Raw genomic sequence first — 18,879 nt, 5'->3', positions numbered from 1 at the left:
ATCCAACAAATAGGTTTATTGACTCTTTATTTGTTATAGAAAAAAACACACAAAAACAGAAACAAACTATTAATAGGAGAGACTGGTTACATAAATTATAGTGCATTAATATAATACTTCACTACACATATTGATATGTGCTGATATGGAAAATCATCCAAGCTTATTATTCATATGTAATATTTATTTAAATATCCATTTATTATTCATACACACACAAGTATGCCCATTTTAGAAGAAAGAGGACATATTATGTATGTTTTAAATTTCATAATCATTTTGAGAATGGACACAGAAAAATTATAGAACAGATGCATAAGAAACATCTTTGGTTAATTACAGGAAGTAGAATGGGGGATGGAGGAAAACTGACTTTCTACATTTTGTTCCCTTTATACTGTTTGCATTTTTAAGCCATAGGATGTACTTTTACAATATACAAAATAGATCTCCCTTAAAACAACACCTATTAGAAGCCTGAAATCCAAAAAACTAACAATTGCTGGCAAGGATGTGGAGTAACAAGAACTCTCATTCATTGCTGATAGGAATGTAAAATAGTACATTTTGGAAGACAGTTTGGTGGTTTCTTATAAACTAAACATAGTCTTACTGCATGATCCAGCAATCATGTTCCTTAAGTCTTTACCAAATGGAATTGAAAACATTATGTCCGCACAGAAACCTGTGAATGAATGTTTATAGCAGCTAAATTCATAATTGCCAAAAACTCAAGCAACAAGAAAGATGTTCTTCAATGAGCAAATGGGTAAACAGACTGTGGTACATCCATACAATGTAATGTCACTCAGTGACAAAATGGAATGTGTGCAAGCTATCAAAACATTGGGGAGTCTTAAATGTATGGGCTGCACATGTTGACTTTCTTCTGAAGAGTAGTATGGAGAGAAAAAAAGAAGCTTTATAGTGGGGAAAGCCGACAGATACTGCCTCAGCCAGATGATCAATGTCAACATCAAAAGTGACAAGCCATGCTAATATTATGCGGTACTACTACTACTACTACTACTACTAATAATAATAATAAACTTTACCTCTGTGGTCTTCCTTCCTAAAGCCCATAACCACAGTCTAATCAAGAGAAAAAGATCAGAAAAATCACAATTGAGGGACTTTCTATAAAATAACTGACCTGTCCTCAAAGCTGTCAAGGTCATCTCAAACAGGGAGTGTCAGAGAAGCTGCCACAACCAAGAGGAGCCTGAGGAGACATGGCCACTAAATGTAATATGCTAACCTAAGCTCAATCCTGGAATGGAAAAAGGATATTCGATTAAAAAAAAAAATAAAGGAAATCTCAGTGAAGCACGGGCTTTACTTACAAATGTAACAATATTGGTTTATTAATTATGACAGATATACCATATTAATATAAGATGTTAATAATATGGGAACCTGGGTGGGAGATATATGGGAGTTTGCTGGAAATCTTTGCAATTTTTATGGAAATCTAAAATTCTTTTAAAAGAAAAAATTTATTTAGGAAATAGATCTACACTCCAAATTTTGAAAGTATATAAGTTAAAGCATCAACATGAGTTAGCTTATGATAGTGGGATAATAAGTGGTTTATTTTCTTTTTTGTATATTTCTCTATATTTGTATACAATCACCATGTGATATTTAACTTTTAATATATTTAAGAGTTTTTAAAGTGTTGGGCTGACTGAACGAAAGATGAAGCTAGCGTATTCCAGACTTTACTCTCCCTGTCCCCAACCCCCCAGATTTATCTGCCTTCTTCAGAATGTCAGAGGGCTAATGTTTCCTATTTGGAAAAGAAAGGAAGAAGTTTTGTCATGACTGTATGTTCTTCAGGACTCAGCCAGTCCCTGTCTGTTTCCATCTTTTAGTTCTGTGTCCTCTTGGGTTTTGGTTTTTAGGCAGGTTTTCTGGCTGGCGGCCCTAGGCTCACTCCCTCCCCCTGCAGAAAGAGCTCTTTTCCCTCAGGGTCACAGCAGAAGGCAGGGAGAAGCGCACTGCCTGGATGTCCCTCAGCTGCCCTTTGGGATGCTCAGTCTGTTGCCCAGGCCCTGCGGGAGGGAAGCTGCCAGGGTTTCCATTGGTGGCATTCCTGCTGGGCTAGGGTCCTGGCCCAAACTTACCTTGCCTTTGCCAGACCTCTCTTCCTGGAGATTCAGCTATAACTCTACCCCAATCACTAGCTAGGGTTCTGTTTCCAACTGTGTGGGTTTCCTGACTGTCCCAGCCTGGATTCCTTAGATACCAACAGCCAGATCCTGCCTCATCTTACTGACTCACTCCCTAAGACACTGACACTCAGACCATTGGCTTCTGTATCAGTTTCCTCTTGCGGCTCTAATCAATGACCACCAAATTGGTGGCCTAAAACAATACAAAGGTATTCTCTTACAGTTCTGGAGGTCAGAAGTCCAGCATGGGGCTCCTGGGCTAAAGGAAGGTGTCAGCAGGCTGTGTTCCTCCTGGAGCTTCTCAGGAAGAATCGGTTTCCCTGCCTTTTCCAGCTCCCGAGACTGCCTGCGGTCCTTGATTCCTAGGCGCTTCCTCCACCCACGTCACCAGCATAGTAACATCCTCCCCCTCTCCCTTCTGTCATTGTATCATCTTCTCTGGCTCTTTTAAGGACCCTTGTGATCACCTTGGTCCTACCTGGATAATCTAGGCTACCTTTCTATCTCCAGCTTCTTGATTTAACCACGTCCACAAAGTCTCTTTGGCCTCGTACGCTTCACAGACTCACAGGTTGTGAAGATGAGGACATGGACACCTTTGGGGAGCCATTGTTTTGATACCCCAGCCCCTGTCCTCAGGGCCTGCCCCTCACAAGCCTGGTTCCTTTCACTTCATCCTGTCCATTCCCAGCTCCCTCCCCTCTCCTCCACAGCCCTGTGACCACTGCACTGTGACAATGACATTGTTAATTGTTTTAGGTTAAAGGTAATATTTTACATTAGATCAGCCGTGGGCAAACTATGGCCCGCGGGCCGGATCCGGCCCGTTTGAAATGAATAAAACTAAAAAAAAAAAAAAAAGACCATACCCTTTTATGTAATGATGTTTACTTTGAATTTATATTAGTTCGCACAAACACTCCATCCATGCTTTTGTTCCGGCCCTCCGGTCCAGTTTAAGAACCCATTGTGGCCCTCGAGTCAAAAAGTTTGCCCATCCTTGCATTAGATCAAAGGGCCCACTGCTTTAGTTATTGTGGAGAGTCTTAACATGCCAATGGTTACAGACCACTTGATGGGCACTTTTTTTCCTTAGTTTTGACACTTTAATTACGTCCTCTCCCCATCCCGCCTCATTGAAGCGCTGAAGTCCTGCCCAACTCTAAAATGTAATGGTTCTGTGGAATAATCCATGTAACAGTATAGTTGATTAAAAAATAGCAGGATGGCCTGGCCGGTGTTGCTCAGTGGTTAAGCATCGACCCAGGAACCAAGAGTTTGAGGTTTGATTCCTGGTCAGGGTACATGCCCGAGTTGTGGGCTCGATCCCCAGTAGAAGGCATGCAGGAGGCAGCCTATGGTTGATGTTTCTCTTTCATCGATGTTTCCATCTCTCTCTCTCCCTTCTTCTCTCTCTAAAAATCAATAAAAATTTTTAAAAAATAGCAAGATGGTTCATCTCACATTTTTTCAATAATTGTCCTGGGGTGAAAAGCTTGAAAATTGCTTGAAAATTATTCCAGGAGTCTGAATGCCTGAAGAAATGCCCATCTACTTAAGTCATATATTCATATTCACATTCAACAATAATTGTCTTAAGAGATGAAAATGTCATTCTCTAAAAACTATCATTGACTAAATTCTGCTTGTAATTCTTGATGTTCTTCAATGTATTTGAAAACATAAGCATGTTCTTCTCAGTAGAACAAGTAGTTCTAGTAATAAATTTTAAATTCTTGCTTTCATAGGAAAATAGAACCTTAAAGGAAGTGGTTTATAAAGCTGTGTCAGTTTTAAGTTCAGGGTTAGAAACGGTTCCATCTTGACAGATGGGGTTAATATTCTGGGATATTTATCTGCCTGGATCATTTCAAAGTGGATAAGAGTTCCCAGATAATCAGTTTGTTTTCTGTCACACTGTTACTCTTCATTGAACTAAGAAAGGGAAAGAATTATAGTGAATTCAATATAATTTACAGTAAAACACAGGCTACTTTAGGTGCAACATAAATTACTATCCCAAATAGGGTATAGGAATAATACATAGATTCACCCAGAATTGAGAGGAAATGATAGAATCAAGTTTGGGTCCTAAAATCTATGGAAATGTTTTTATCTTTCATATGTCTAAGAACCAGAACTAGAATTTGGGATTCTCTAGGGACCAAAAAAAATGTTTCTCTACTTTTAACCTCCTGGCATGCTGCTCTCTTGTTAAGTGCAGAGCAGTGAAGCTTAAGAATAGAAGTCTGGGCTCAACTTCAGCAGTGCTGCTAAGTTTATTGAGAATGCAACAGCAGTTTTAAAAATCAAGGTCAAGGGAGAGACCCTTGACACAGGCGCACTTCCTGCGTTCCCACTGATGTTACGGAGACTCTGGCTCCGGTCTGGGGTCTGGATTTTAGCCAGGCCTGGCTGGAGGGTCAGTGCAGAGGCAGTGGCTGTGTTCCTTTCGGGAACCAAGTGGTGTGAGAGGTCAGTGGCTTTGCAAGCAGTCCACAGGAAATGGCTCTGGTCATTTCCAAAACCAGCTCTCAGGAGGTCCATGCAGTTTACTTAGCTAGAATTGTCTGTCTGACAGGAGAGCATCTGTGGCCTTGGCCTGGCTACTATGTACTGAAAATGTGAGTCCCGATTCAATGAGGTTGGCCGAGGTGACCAGGTGACACTCTGCCTTCTTATTTCAGTTCTCATACTATAAATGGTGTCCTTTTTGCTGTCTGGTTAGTGCCTATTGTTGGTGCTTTAGCTGTTTCAGACACCCCCAAGCATAGTGTTGAAGTGCTGGTAGAGTTCCTAAGCACAGGAAGGCCGGTTGCATTACGGAGAAAATGCATGTGACAGCAGTGTTCTCAAGGTAGTGACTTTGTAAGTACTACTCTATTGCCAAGCTCGATTCAGTTTTAAGTACGCCTACCATGCAGAAACGTGTTTGTGAGGAGGTTTAACATGATGTCTAGTATATAATAGATGCTCCTTGAATTCTTAGGTCTGTGCAAAAGTGGTGTGATGTTCCCCAGGAACATTGAATGAACACATACTGAGCCACTGCTCCTGGGGAAACAGGGCTAGCCGCCTGCGAGCCCCTGGGCACAACTTTCCCATCAACCCTCAGTTCATCTCCTCATTTATGTGTGTTTCTGTTTAAAGGCACCTTATCTAATATATATTGTTGGCGCATTAACATTGGACTCATGGCCAGCAGCACTGTTATTTGTGCCTGAGGGAAGCTTATCTAACACATGCATTTTTTCTGCCCAAAATCCAGACTGGGGCTAGAGGCTCAGTGGAAAGGCAGAAGGTGCACCTGTGTCAAGGGTCTTTCCCTTGACCTTAATTTTTAAAACCACCGTTGCGTACTGCTGAGGTTGAGCTGACTCTTGCACTGAGCAGCGGAGCAGCACGCCTGGAGTTCAAGGTGGAGAAGCGTTATGTGGTGCCCAAAGAATCCCACAGGCTCCTTCTGGTTCTAGTGCTAGATCTCACACACATAAAAAGTAGAATCATTTTGAGAGATTGTAAGACTATTTAACTCAAATCTAATTCCATCATTTCCTCTCAGTTCTGAGTGAATCTGTGTATTATTCCTGCTTTGGGCTTTACCTTACATTGCCCCTAAAGTAGCCTGTGTTTTACTGTAAATTATATTGAGTTCAGTATCATTTTCCCCTTCCTCTTGGGTGTTGATTGAAAACATACTGCTTTAGAATAGTTGACATTTCCACTTTTAGTTGCCTATAGCTTATTTTTTAGTGTCCAGTGAATTTCCCCTTCCAGTGGTTTATTTACTGGAATTATAACCTAAAGGAATTTGCAAAAAAAGGATCCTCAGGCAAAAAGCCTTCACAAAGATTGCAAAGATTTTAATTAATAAATTAATTGCAGTTAATTATCATCATTTCTGTGTTTTAAGTACCCCTCTGAACAGAATTCAGACTTTCTCCAATAGGAGCTGGGTGGGGCTGAGGAGAACAGGGCATATGCCAGTTCTCTCTAGCGGGCTAAATTGCCTCATCTCTCAGTTCAACTTTGTTTAAAGTAGCGTGGCTTCCTGAGGGACATCTCTATTCCAAGCCACCCTGTTCTTTTCACTGCAATATGTTTATTGAATCTCCATCTTCCCATGGCCTTCGGGTAATTTGCCAGGGTTTCCTGTTATTTTTCTCCAAACACAGGGAGTGGTACTCACCTGCTCCTAGAAAGGAAATATGGAGATCTAGGTGCTAGAGCAGATAGATCCCAGACTTAGGGCTTCACACGATAGAGGCGTATTTCTCATTCATGTATAAGCCCGTTGGGAGCTTGGCTGGGGGCCAAGGTTCTCCTCCAGTCGTCATTCAGACTCCCATGCAGGCAGAGACTCTGCTGTATTCCGTGTGCATAGATATGCAGCCAGCAAAAGGGAGAGAAAGTGAGTGGAGAGTCAGGCAGGAGGGTTTGATGAGGACCCTAGAAGCAGTGTAATCCTCTTCCACATTCCTTAGCTACAACTCATTTGTGTGGCTCCCTCTTAGACATGGGGGTGGAGGCCTGGAAATGTGTTCCCTGGCCGGGCAGCTGCCTCCCAACAGCAGCTCTGTCCATAAAAGGGGAGCATGAATTGTTCACAGACAGCTAGCTGTCCCTGGCACACAGCTGAAGACGGTGTGGGATGCTATTCTTCATGCCAGGTAGTGCAATGATAGCAGAGTTGATGTCAACATTGAGGAGAGAAGGTTGTTGGCAATATTTCTGTTAAATAGTCCCTATGTTCAAGCTAAACCCTTGTTAGCCCTTGTTAGTACCACTCCTCCAAGGTCTAGAAGCCTTATTCTCTCCATTTAGGTTGCAGGCAAATATAGTACATGGTGTGGAATCTGTTTTCAATGCTCTGTGGAGTTTCTTGGAGATCGAATCCAGCTGAGCCTTGTGCTGAGAAGAGACTCAATACATGCAATTGAACAAATGGAACCATCGCTCATTTTTACCGAGCACTCTGTGGGCTGGACCTGTACTGAGCACTTTTCATCTCCAAGTCACCATTACAAGGCAGTTTCTATTATTACGATCTGGGTTTTACAGCTAAAGAAGTACAAAGGCACATGGCTTGCTTACAGCAGGGAGCTGGGGAGCAGCAGAACTAGATGTGAGGCCAGGCCATCCATGGGGTGGAGGAGGATGCGTGAAGAACATGAGCGGCACTGGGGGCGCATGAGAGTGACATACCGTCCCATTTGGGTGCTTCCTCAGGGTTTCACATAGTGTGCACCATGGTGATTGAAGGTCACTGAGCCGCAGTAGTTTAGATCCCTGCCAGAGCGGCATCATTGTTCCTTTTAGGTCATAGAAACTAGGGCTAATGGGGATGCTACAGTGACATGATTCCTACCTTACAGACAGAGAAACTGAAGCTCAGAAAGTAAATGGCTTCCCCGAGATTACATAGGAGGTCAGAGCTGTTTCCAAAAGAGTTCTGATTGTTTTGTGTTCCTTACAAGCAATAGCTGGTCATCATTAAGAAGATAAGTAGTTGTCAAATGACTCTGTAATGTTCCTGAAGTTTAGTATTATTTTTTGGATAAATCTATCATGTGTCAAATAGCTGCTTAATACGCAATTTTAGTCAGCACCAGGGCCTCCATCTCTCCATAATTGTAACACAAATGTGGTAACACAATAAGGCAGGTGAGAGACGTGGTGGCTGCAGTTGCCCTTTAACAGGCCGCAGTGGCATATAGCTCAGGACAGCCTGTGTGGAAGCCACCAAACTCAGGGTTGTGCAAGTACTGTCCCCTGGTGACTTAAGGCAGGTGATAACACTGGAAGGAAAGGCACTGCCATAGTTCGAACTTGGAAATAACCCACACCTAACTGCCTTGTCACACAGCCTTTCAGATGTGCCCAGATACATTTGAAGATAGTTTGATTCAATAAAGAAGTGAAATGCTGTCACAGAGTAAACTCTCATATTTATTCAAAGGTATAAATTTCATAGATGAATCATCCAGGGTTTGAGTCACTCTTCTTGGGAGCCAAAAATAGACCAGTATTGTTCTCTGAATTATTTCCTAGCTCTTTTGAGTGTGTGTGTGTGTGTGTGTGTGTGTGTGTGTGTGAGTGTGTGTGTGTTTGTGTTTGTGTTTGATGGAGAAGTGATTCAACTGCCCCTCCCATTAGTGGTATTAGGTAACTTTTCTGCAGGTATGTGCACAGCTGTGCTGTCTTCACCCTCTTTTTCATGCTTTTAAATATGATTTTAAGAAGTAGCAGCAGCCCTAGGTGGTTTGCTCAGTGGTTGGAGCATAAGCCCTCAGACTGAAGGGTCGCAGGTTCAGTTCCGTTCAAGGGCACATACCTCGGTTGCAGGTTCGATCCCCAGCCCCAGTCAGGGGAGTGTGCGGGAGGCAACCAATCGACATGTCTCTCTCTCATCCATGTTTCTCTCTCTCTGTCTTTCCACATCCCTTCCATTCTCTCTGAAAAAATCAATGGAAAAAGTATCCTTGGGTGAAGATTACCAACAACAAAAAAGAAGTAGCATCACTAGGCAAGACTAAAAAATAAGAGCATTATTTATGTATAATCCCTTGCTATTATCAGTATTTCATATAAAGGTAGCTGGTTACAGTCAGCAATCCCCCACCATTGTTGGAATATAAATATGAGTTTATTATAGCAATTATATTGTTACTTCAGTTTTGTATGAATCATTGAGTGAACTTGACAAGACAAATGACAGTGTGGATATGGTGCTGTCTGTCCTGAGACCCTGTATCTGGTCATTGGCGTGTTGAGTTGAGACATTGTTTACTATCTCCAGTCCTCCCAGATGTCACATCTTTAAGAGTCTCTTATTTTCTAAATCTAAAGTGATAACACTCAAAAGAAGAGAGATTTCTCCAAGAATGAGTCATCAAGTATTGAAACTCAGGTGAAGTGCATATTCTGGATTATTGACAATTTGTAATATGAAAACTGGGAGTACAGCAGGCTCTGTGAAACTTTGTGGGTGGTGTAGGACATGGAGATCATCAGATGGTAAGCATTGTTTGGGCAATTCCTTTAAATGTTTTATGGTATTCATTTTACACATCTCCCATAGAAAGTCTTTTTAAGTGTATATTTATGAGTTAAATATCACTTATTTTTCTTCATGTTTCAGAATATTATTCTCTTACTAGAGGCCCGGTGCATGAAAATTGTGCACTTGTCGTGGGGGGGGGGAGGGGGCGTCCCTCAGCCTGGCCTGTGCCCTCTTTTTTTTTTTTTAATATGTCTTATTGATTTTTTGCAGAGAGGAAGGGAGAGGGATAGAGAGTTAGAAACATCGATGAGAGAGAAACATTGATCAGCTGCCTCCTGCACACTCCCCACTGGGGATGTGCCCACAAACAAGGTACATGCCCTTGACCGGAATCGAACCTGGGGCCCTTGAGTCCGCAGGCCGATGCTCTATCCACTGAGCCAAACCAGTTAGGGCTGGCCTGTGCCCTCTTGCAGTCCAGGACCCCTCAGGAGATGTCTGACTGATGGCTTAGGCCCACTCCCTGGGGGATCTGGCCTAAGCTGGCAGTCAGACATCCCTCTGGCAGCCTGGGAGCCCTCGGAGCCCGTTGGGGAGTGGGCCTAAACCATTAGCCAGACATCCTTAGCGCTGTGGCAGAGATGGGAGAGGCTCTGCCACTGCAACTGTGCTGGCCAGCCATGAGCTGGCCTCTGGCTGAGTGGCGCTTCCCCTGTGGAAGTACACTGGTGGTCAGTGCGCATCATAGCAACTGGTTGTTACCGGTCATTCTGCTGTAAGGTCAATTTGCATATTGCCCTTTTATTATATAGGATGGCATTGGTAATGGTAGTAATATTGGTTCCAGAAGTATGAAATAAGATCTAGTTAAAGTTTTGGGGCAGAATTAAAATATAGAGGCCCTGGAGGTGCTATCTCCATTGATCATTATTTCTGATCAGTAGGGATCAGGGATAAGTTAGGGCAGCTGACTTAAGCATTGTGTAATTGTTTGTTTTTAGACTAAATATTTGTTTTTTCTTTCAGACTTGGGTCTTGATTCACCATCAGATATTGCATCAATTTGCTGGATTATAAATGATTTTAAAAAGAGAGAATTAGCCGAAACCGGTTTGACTCAGTGGATAGAGCGTCAGCCTGCGGACTGAGAGGTCCCAGGTTCGATTCTGGTCAAGGGCATGTACCTGGGTTGCGGGCACATCCCCGGTGGGGGATGTGCAAGAGGCAGCTGATCGATGTTTCTCTCTCATCGATGTTTCTATCTCTCTATCTCTCTCCCTTCCTCTCTGTGAAAAATTAATAAAATATATATATATAAAAAAGAGAGAATTAAATAGAAAATAATAGTGTACCATACATGTAAGGGCAAGAAAATATCATGCAACTTTTGTTTCACTTACACAAACATGAGTGTATATAATATATGCTGGTTTAGAAAGACCAGCTGGTCTTTGGTTTTGCGTATGACCGTCTATTTCCTTGGATAGCTACCTCTACTCAAGGTAAACAGATAGAGGTCATTGAGTGTAACAGGGACTTAGGCCAGAATTCAGTTGTTCAGCTCTCTTGCCAAGAGTTGAGACATACTTTCTGTCTGTCTCATCAAAATATGATGTATAATCTGTGCTGCTCTAAGAATAGCAATATCTCCCTTAGTTGGCATGCCTATGGGACAGGAATGCATTTTATCAATTGAACAGTCAAATTAACTAAACGGAATATTAACCAGAAACTCCCAATTTTATGATTTCAACAGTAGTTGAATATCTTTATGAGACACATAGTATTAATACTTCAGCATCCTTATTTAGCACTTAGTTATATCAAAGTCATTGAATCATTATCAATTTAAGAAATTATAGCATCATCATTCTGAAATGAAGATTCACAGTATGTCAATGTAGCTGTGAATATAGATGGTGGAAAGATTGATTTTCCCCTCATCCCTCATTTATTATTTAAGACAAGCATTTTATATATTACTAGGGCTCAGTGCACAAATTCATGCACCTTGAAAGGAACTGTGGGCCGCGAGGCTACAGTAGGCATAGGGGCGGGTCTCAGCCCATCCTCTGTGCCCCCACCTGGCCCCTCCCTCCATGGCCCCCGGTTCCCTGTCTGCTGGCAGCCCAGCTCCCACTGCCACTGCTAATGACCGCAGCCCTGCTCGCCCCCGCTGATGGCGTGGAGTGATTGGGGCCCATGCCAGCAGTGGGTGCAAGCAGGGCCAGCACCATCAGTGGATGCAAATGGTGGCTGTTGTCCTGATCGCCCCTCAGGAGCAAGGGGAGGTGGAGAAGCCATCAGGGGCTATTGGGGCCAACAGCTGCTGCTCACACCCACTAATGGTGCTGAGAGATCAGTACTGGTGCTAGGCACCGGCAGTGGGTGTGAGTGGCAGCTCTGGTGCCAGCTGCGGGTGAGAGGGGGGCTGGCACCGGCAGTGAGTGTGAGTACCTCAGAATCAGGGGAGGTAGAGAAGCCCTGAGGGGCAATCGAGGCTGGCAGCCACTGCTTGCAGCCACTGACCGTGCTGAGCAATCAGGGCTGGCACCAGGCTTTGGCAACAGGTGCGAGCGGTGGCTCCGGTGCTGGCAGTCGGTGCAAGTGCTGGGCGGGACCGCAGCATGCAAGAGCAAAGAATTTTCAGTAACCACCAGAGGCTCACCCCAATGACAGCGACTGGCTCTGGCGCTCCCGCTCACCTGCTCCACCATCCCACCGTGGCCAATGCCAGCTATATTCCATGCGTGCCCCCTGGTGGTCAGCACAGGTCATAATGACTGGCTGTTCAGTTATTCTGCTGTTCGGTCTATTTGCATATTAGCCTTCTATTATATAAGATTCTATAATATGAACATATTTGAGCATCTACTGTGTGCTATGCTCTGGGAACTCAGATATGATGGGCCTTGGCTCAGATAGGGTTTTTGTTGTTGTTTTTTGTTTATTTTTGCTAGAGTAGATATTTATCTGTGTAATTTTTATTTTGAGTTCTTCTTTAGAAATCCAATGTGGCATTTCATATCCTCTTCCCAACAAGAATTTAGGGTGTCAAAGCATGGGTAGCAGGAAATATGGCCAAAGCCTGCAGAGGAAGACAGGAAGTGGCTGCTGGCATGTGCTCCTCTGTGGAAGGAGATGGGACATGGGCAGAAAATAGAGGATAAATAGTGACTTGACCAGCATCAGAATTCCACAAGGAGGAGGACAAAGGTCAATACAGTTTATTACACATTACAGTTGCCTGCCTCTAACCTCTCTCTCTTCAGAATGATGAGTACAGGTTGATGGTCTGAGGAAGTATGGCATAGCACAATGGGCAAGGTTCCCACTGACCTACCTTCAAAGTCTAGTTCTAGAACCTCTTTGAACCTCATTCCTTAGCTGTAAAATCAGCCACAAAAAAGATTCCCTTCAAACCATTTCTTTTTGGTGAGGATTCCTAATTTGTATCTGATTAGCACAAAGTCTAGAGCCCAGTAGATGCTCAGTGAATGGTTTTCCTCTCCCTTCCCCTCTCACTCCAGGTATAATCCTATGTGGGTCTTTGACTAGAAATTATCAAGGTGACATTGTCATTGCAATGCCTAGGGCACACATGTACTTAATTTATTCTTTTCTCTCCAAAATGTAGAATATGATCCCACCACAGAGTAAATTTCAGTGTAGCACAAATAGTGCAATCATTTTGGCTGTGGTCTTAATGGTCCACCCACAGTTCCATGTGTGTGCCACCTGCCTTCTGCCATCTCTGATTCATGGCTGGTATCTCAAGCTGACAGTGCCTGGAGATTCTTAAAGATCTAGGGGTGGGAGTGTGTTTACAAGCTCTATTGTTGAAGATATGGACTTGGGGCAGGTGGCAGGGAGGTAAGGAGTGGGATGAAGCAATTTAAGTCCATCTGGAGATCAAAAAAGTTTAGAAAAGATGACAAATATGCTCTGTATATTTACTTTCCTTCTTTTCTGCCCCATTTCTGATCTCAGCTAGATCTCAACTTAGAATAATAAAACTGTGATCAAAGTAGCATAGATGCAATTTAGTTTTTGTTAAGCTCTCTAATATACTTTTGGTTCTTATTTCTCTAAAATATTTAGATGACCTCAGCAAAAGAGCTGGTAATCTTTTGCTTTGCCCACAATCAATTTGCATGTCTCTATCCTCTCTAATGGCATCGATTTCCTCAAATCACCTTACAGATATTAACTTCCAAGACAATGTTATAATAGCCCTGCAGACAGGTGGGCTGTTTATTTCTTTTCATCTTTGCTATGTAGTGAGTTTACCTATGATTTTACTAATCTAGGGAATTGTTGGGTATTACATTTGATGGACTAGAGCTTGTTTTAAGTGACCTCAGTTACATGTGAGGGCTCTGAAGTTCTCGGGCCGCACAGTCGGAAGCTGAGCTGGAAGCTATCCTCCGCGCTTCAAAGTGCATTTTCTCCTGTCCCTGTCCATTCCTGTGGGAGTTTTTTATGCAGCATTAACCTGCCAAGTATTTGATTTTTGGAGATATGTCAGAGCCAACTGCATTCTACATACCCTACATACAGATGCATATTGTTTCTAAACCCTGCATTGTAAAATTAAAGTGAGTCGGGTGTTGATGTCCAGTTGAGATGCTGATTGTGGGAAAGGCGTATTCTATTGCATGGGGAGAATCATTGGTGCATGGCTCTAAGATTCTATGAAATTCTTAGAGTGAATTCTTCTCTCCTTTTAAGCCTCGAAGCAAACTCAACATCCACGGGCAGATGGTTAGTAACAACTTGTGCCACATAATTAGTTCAAAATATTACTGTCAAAAAATGTTTGAAGGGCAGAGCTGTCCAGGTCTCTGGGCCTCTTCATGGCTCACCCCGGCCACCCAGTGACTGTACACATGGAACCTTTCAGTGGCTTCTCTGGCTAATCTGTGACATTTCCTCTATTTCCATTTATGAGCATGGTGAGCTAATTAGAAAACCTAGAGGATGGTTAATTTTGAAACTTATTTGCAATTTTGAAGGGATCATCAGAAACCCTAGATGATATGAAAATAATACAGAACTTTAGGAGTGTAATTCAAATCGTTCCTTTTCAGTAGCGGTGGCCCCTTGGGCAAGTGACTTTGCTTCTGAGCAGAGGATTCCACTGCTATACCTGGGCTAGCGCCTGCCTTGCCTTGCTCAAGTGTCCTAGAAGGAAAAATAAGCACAGTGCTTCACAAGGTAAAATTGAATATTTGGGCACTCAGCAAGCATTGCCAGCCTTTTGTATAACAAAAGACAGAATATCCAGGCATAACAAAAGGACAGGATGAGGTCAGGCAGGAATGCAGGCTGCAGACACAGAACTGCTTTAGAGACTGGGATGAATTTTGTTGTCAGCGCTGCCTAACTGTTCTGTGGGGTTGATAGAGATTTGAACTGAACCAGAATTCAAATCCAGGTCTGCATGTCATTAAGAGATTTGAAAGCCAGAAGGAGACTTAGAAGACTAAAGCCCGAGGGTAAGGAGAACTGTACAGATGGCTATTGGAAGCTGCCTGACCTTAGGTGTGAAACTGAGCTGTGGGACGAACGGTCGCTGGGGAGGAAGGAGGTGCCACCCTTAGCAGCATCCTGGTTGGTGGCGTTGCCCAGAGAGCTGTCCGGACTCCTGGTGGAGAGAGGGCGGGAGGGTGGCAGCCCAGCACAAGCCTGGCTCTGTTAGACCTTCTAGGGGCGGGTGAGTACCTGAAGCTGTAGCCTCCACAATGATATAAATGGAAGTTAAAACAACACAGTGAGGGTTTGTAAAGATGGAATATATTGCAGCTGAGAAAATTGTTGGCTGAGGAAATGTGGGGAGAGTGCTAAGGCCTTTGTTGGGAAGGCACCAATGTCCCCACCCTTTGTAGTGTGGAAACAGACAAATAAAAAGAAGACTTTGTCATGCAATTAAGGTCGAGGGGAGGAAAAGAAAAGTGTGAGGAATGTAAAAAATTGAATGTATTATCAAGTTTTAGGGGGTAAAAGTAACTAGAATAATGGAGGTTTAGCCCGAAGCTAAGGGTCATGTAACTCAGAACCGGAGAGCACCTTCTTCCCTGGCCACAGGACTGTGGTTTCTTTCCTCCTTGCAGCACCATCTATGAAAATATCTGTTTGCTCAGTGCCTTGGGAAGACATTAGGAGGATTTATGATTCAATCAGTTTTGAAACATTTCTGCAGAGTATTGTCACTTTGTTATATGTAATTTAATTTTTTAGTAGTTGGTGGACTGTAGGTATATTTAACAGGACATTTTGAAGGAAAGATTTTTTGATAGGAAGCCAGTAGGAAAGGAATTAAGGAAAGTGGACTAGATGCCCAGAATTTTTTGTTTTAAGTTCTGGTGACCATATTTTCATTTATTTTGAAACTTGCTTTTGTTTTTAAGCATATCATATTTCCATGGAGATCACTTAGGGCGCTTTCAAAAAATAAGAGAAGAGCACTGATAGTCTGAGGAGGAGAAGCAAGGGAGGCACCGCACGCTGGCTCAGGCGCCAGGCAAGAGCTGGCCGGCCCTGTCCTCTCTGCTGAGTCTGCTTATTAATGAAGCATTTGCACACACTGATGATTTCTTCTTGTTACCTAATGAAAAAATGCTGCCTATGGGTACCTCTCACATGGTGGCTGGGATTTTCAATGTTTTCTCAATCTGTTTACTTGATCACATGATCAATTGTGAGGCTGCCCAACTATCTCACAAACTTTTGCTGCGTTTGTTTCCCCATCTGTGAAGCCATCAGCCCTTATTACAGGGACATGCATGGTTATCACTTTGAGGTCTCATCCCAAATGCGAAAGCAGACACCTTTATTATTTAATTTTATAAAACGTGGAGTACCAAGATAATGCACTTTGCAAATTGAAAATTAAAACGTCACAGGCAAAGTCTTCTAGATTTTGAATTTGTAGAGTCCTCCTTTTTTCCCAAATAGCTTGGTTATTTTTTGGTTCTCCTATAACCTGTGTTCAGCCTCTCTCTGCCCTGACTTTTCACATCCTCTCTTTGAGATAGAACAGGAAGTATCATTCTCATTTTAAAATGTAAATTATTCAAGGCCTATGACTCTTCAGCTGTTTAGCAAAAAGGCAAATTCCAGTCCCCAGACCTCTTGTTTCTTAATCAAGGATTTATACCATTAAACCCGGCCTAGGGAACCTACTATCTGCCTGCAGAATTTGGGTTTACTTTCATTTTATCAGTGGCTCAAGGGCAAGGGGATATCTCCTCATCTGATTTCAGTATTTTCTTGTGAAAATCCAACAAGGCTTTAAGAATATTTCAGATTGTGCCACAAAATGGTCTTCTCTCCCCTTCATTTGTTTGTTCATTCCTTAGCTCCACCTTTCCTTCCACAGCTGTTTGTTAAATGCTTATTCCAACAACCATGAAAGGTGCTGAAAATAAAAAGTATAAATATGAGCATGACACTATCATTACCCTTCTTATAGTTCAGAAGGGGAAAAATAGAAACTAATTGGTGCAATGACTTTCTGTCTTCTGGAATTAAGACACATGTAATCTCTAAAAGATAAATTCTTTAAGATAGCTAACTCATTAAAAAGGCTTACAAAAAATTAGAATGCCTTAGTCAAATTTCTTTGCTACCTCATATTACCAATCACTCTACTAGACGTGGACTAATTTGGGACCCTACTTCCTTCATCATTTGATTTGGCCAGTTAGAAAGGGATGGCATAGGCGCAAAAATATAATCCCAACGTCAGGATTTCTGGCAGAGCTGGTGTGAAAGCATCTGTTCTCCAGTGGAAAGTGGCATAGAAATTGGCATCTGGTGGTTGGTCCCCGGGCTTGTGAGTGTCGCTGAGCAGAAGAACCCAGAAGACTCTAGTGTTAAATTGAAAGATGATCTGATTATAGAATCAGATAGATTCACCCATCACTTTTCCTGCAACAAACATTTATCCTAAGAAAAGGGAGTCCTCAGTGTCATATTGTGGAAATACTTATTCCTGGGATATGAGTCTGTTCATAGCTCTTTATAGTAGCTGACATGGCTTCTGAAAGTAGTTTTCAAGCTTGTCCCCCACTGTCCTAAGGTATGCCAGGAGCCTGGGAGGAGAGGGGGAGTAGGGAGGAGCCCAGGGGGTGAGTACCTGGCCCCTATCTCTATTTCCTGCAGAATAGGCTCCCCTTGTGATTTCTGACACCAATCAGCAGTTTTGCCTCTGTGCATCTGTCACTGTGGTTACAGTTCCATCCAAGGATGGTATGTAACATTGGTTATGTTCACTCTAATGATAATGTGGAAACAGAAGTCAGCAACTGCTGGGTCCCCCACCCTCATGCCATTCAGCCATCACTGATACACAGTTAAAGATTAGCAGTGGTCTTCTTGTGTGGAGGAAAATATTAGAAATAAGAAGCTTCGAGTTCTTGCTTTGTTTTTTCTGTATAGGCCCCTCATGGGCTACACTTAACCTGTCTGGAGAGGGAGGGTGAAAACCAACATGGATCTACTTAAATAAGCTGAAGGACCTAAAAGCTCCAATGTCATGGTTCTTGAAGAAGGAGAAGGAGAAGGAGAAGGAGAAGGAGAAGGAGAAGGAGAAGGAGAAGGAGAAGGAGAGAAGAAAAGAAGAAGGAGGGAGGGGGAGGGGGGAGGAAAAGAAGATTTGATGTACGGAAATAGAATTTGAAATTCTTTTATTGATTGTATCTCCTGTGAATTTGAAGATTAGCTGTGTGGCAGAGGCTGGCTAGCTATTCATCAGTCCCATTTCCTTTTCTTCCTGAGCACAGTACTAAAGTGTATTTTCCAGTTAATCCTGCAGCTAGATTCAGCCACATGACTATGTTTTGGTCAATGGAATGTGAGTGGAAGTGACACGTGCAACTTCCAAGCCCTATCCATCAAAATCTTTTGTGCATAATCCTTTGTGCTCTTTCTCCTTCCACTGGATTAATGGGGATGTGCACCCTTCCTGTGGAAGAAGGTGGAACTACTGGAAAGAATGATCTCAGTCCAGGAGTGACTCCTGGGAGGATAGCAATGATTTTGAGCACATGAGCTTGTGTGCACAAGAAATACATTTCTACTACATTGGATCCATTGCACATTCTTGGGTTTGTTTTCCTCAATAAGGCTTGTCATCCTAATTTCATCCTAACTAGAGAATAGGGTCTCCAAGAAGCACTTGAAAAGTCCAAGAACAACAGAAGTTCTGAACAGAAGAGCTGGAAACTTCCCATGGTGGATGATGATGTATGTGTAGGAGCATCATGGATCAGCTACTGATGAGGTTGCATAAGGCCACATCCTCCTCCACCCCCTACCTTTCAAGGAGTTACTGATATGAGTGTGGGTAGTGCTTAAGGCTTTCCATTAAGAGAATAGGAGACACCCACAAGGTGCTGGGAAGTGGGACAGTGGTGACTCAGAGCTGGTTCAGACTGCATGGGTTTGCACCCTGACTCTGCAACTTTCTGCATGACTTTGAAAAAGTCACTTAATTTATCTGTACCTGTTTCCTCGCTTTAAAATGTGATCCTAATTACACCAGTCCCTGTGTGTTTGACATTTGAGCAATCATTGTTGGAGTGACCATCAACTTTCAGACTATAACATGGATTTTTGTTTGGTAGACTATGCTTTTGTATATATTGCTTATCGTGTATACATTGCTTATCATGATTCATCATGAAATCAAAATCCATC

The 18,879-nt window shown here is 42.8% G+C and overlaps 1 protein-coding gene across 3 annotated transcripts in view; it reads left to right on the top strand.

Moving 5' to 3' along the window:
- Window positions 1-18,879, top strand: part of CAMK1D (calcium/calmodulin dependent protein kinase ID) — a 391,598-nt gene that overhangs the window by 272,879 nt on the left and 99,840 nt on the right. The window lies entirely within an intron of this gene.

The sequence above is a fragment of the Myotis daubentonii genome, chromosome 1 (genome assembly GCF_963259705.1).
Source record: "Myotis daubentonii chromosome 1, mMyoDau2.1, whole genome shotgun sequence".
Classification (NCBI taxonomy): Eukaryota; Metazoa; Chordata; class Mammalia; order Chiroptera; family Vespertilionidae; genus Myotis; species Myotis daubentonii.
This window is presented reverse-complemented; position numbering and strand designations above follow the sequence as displayed.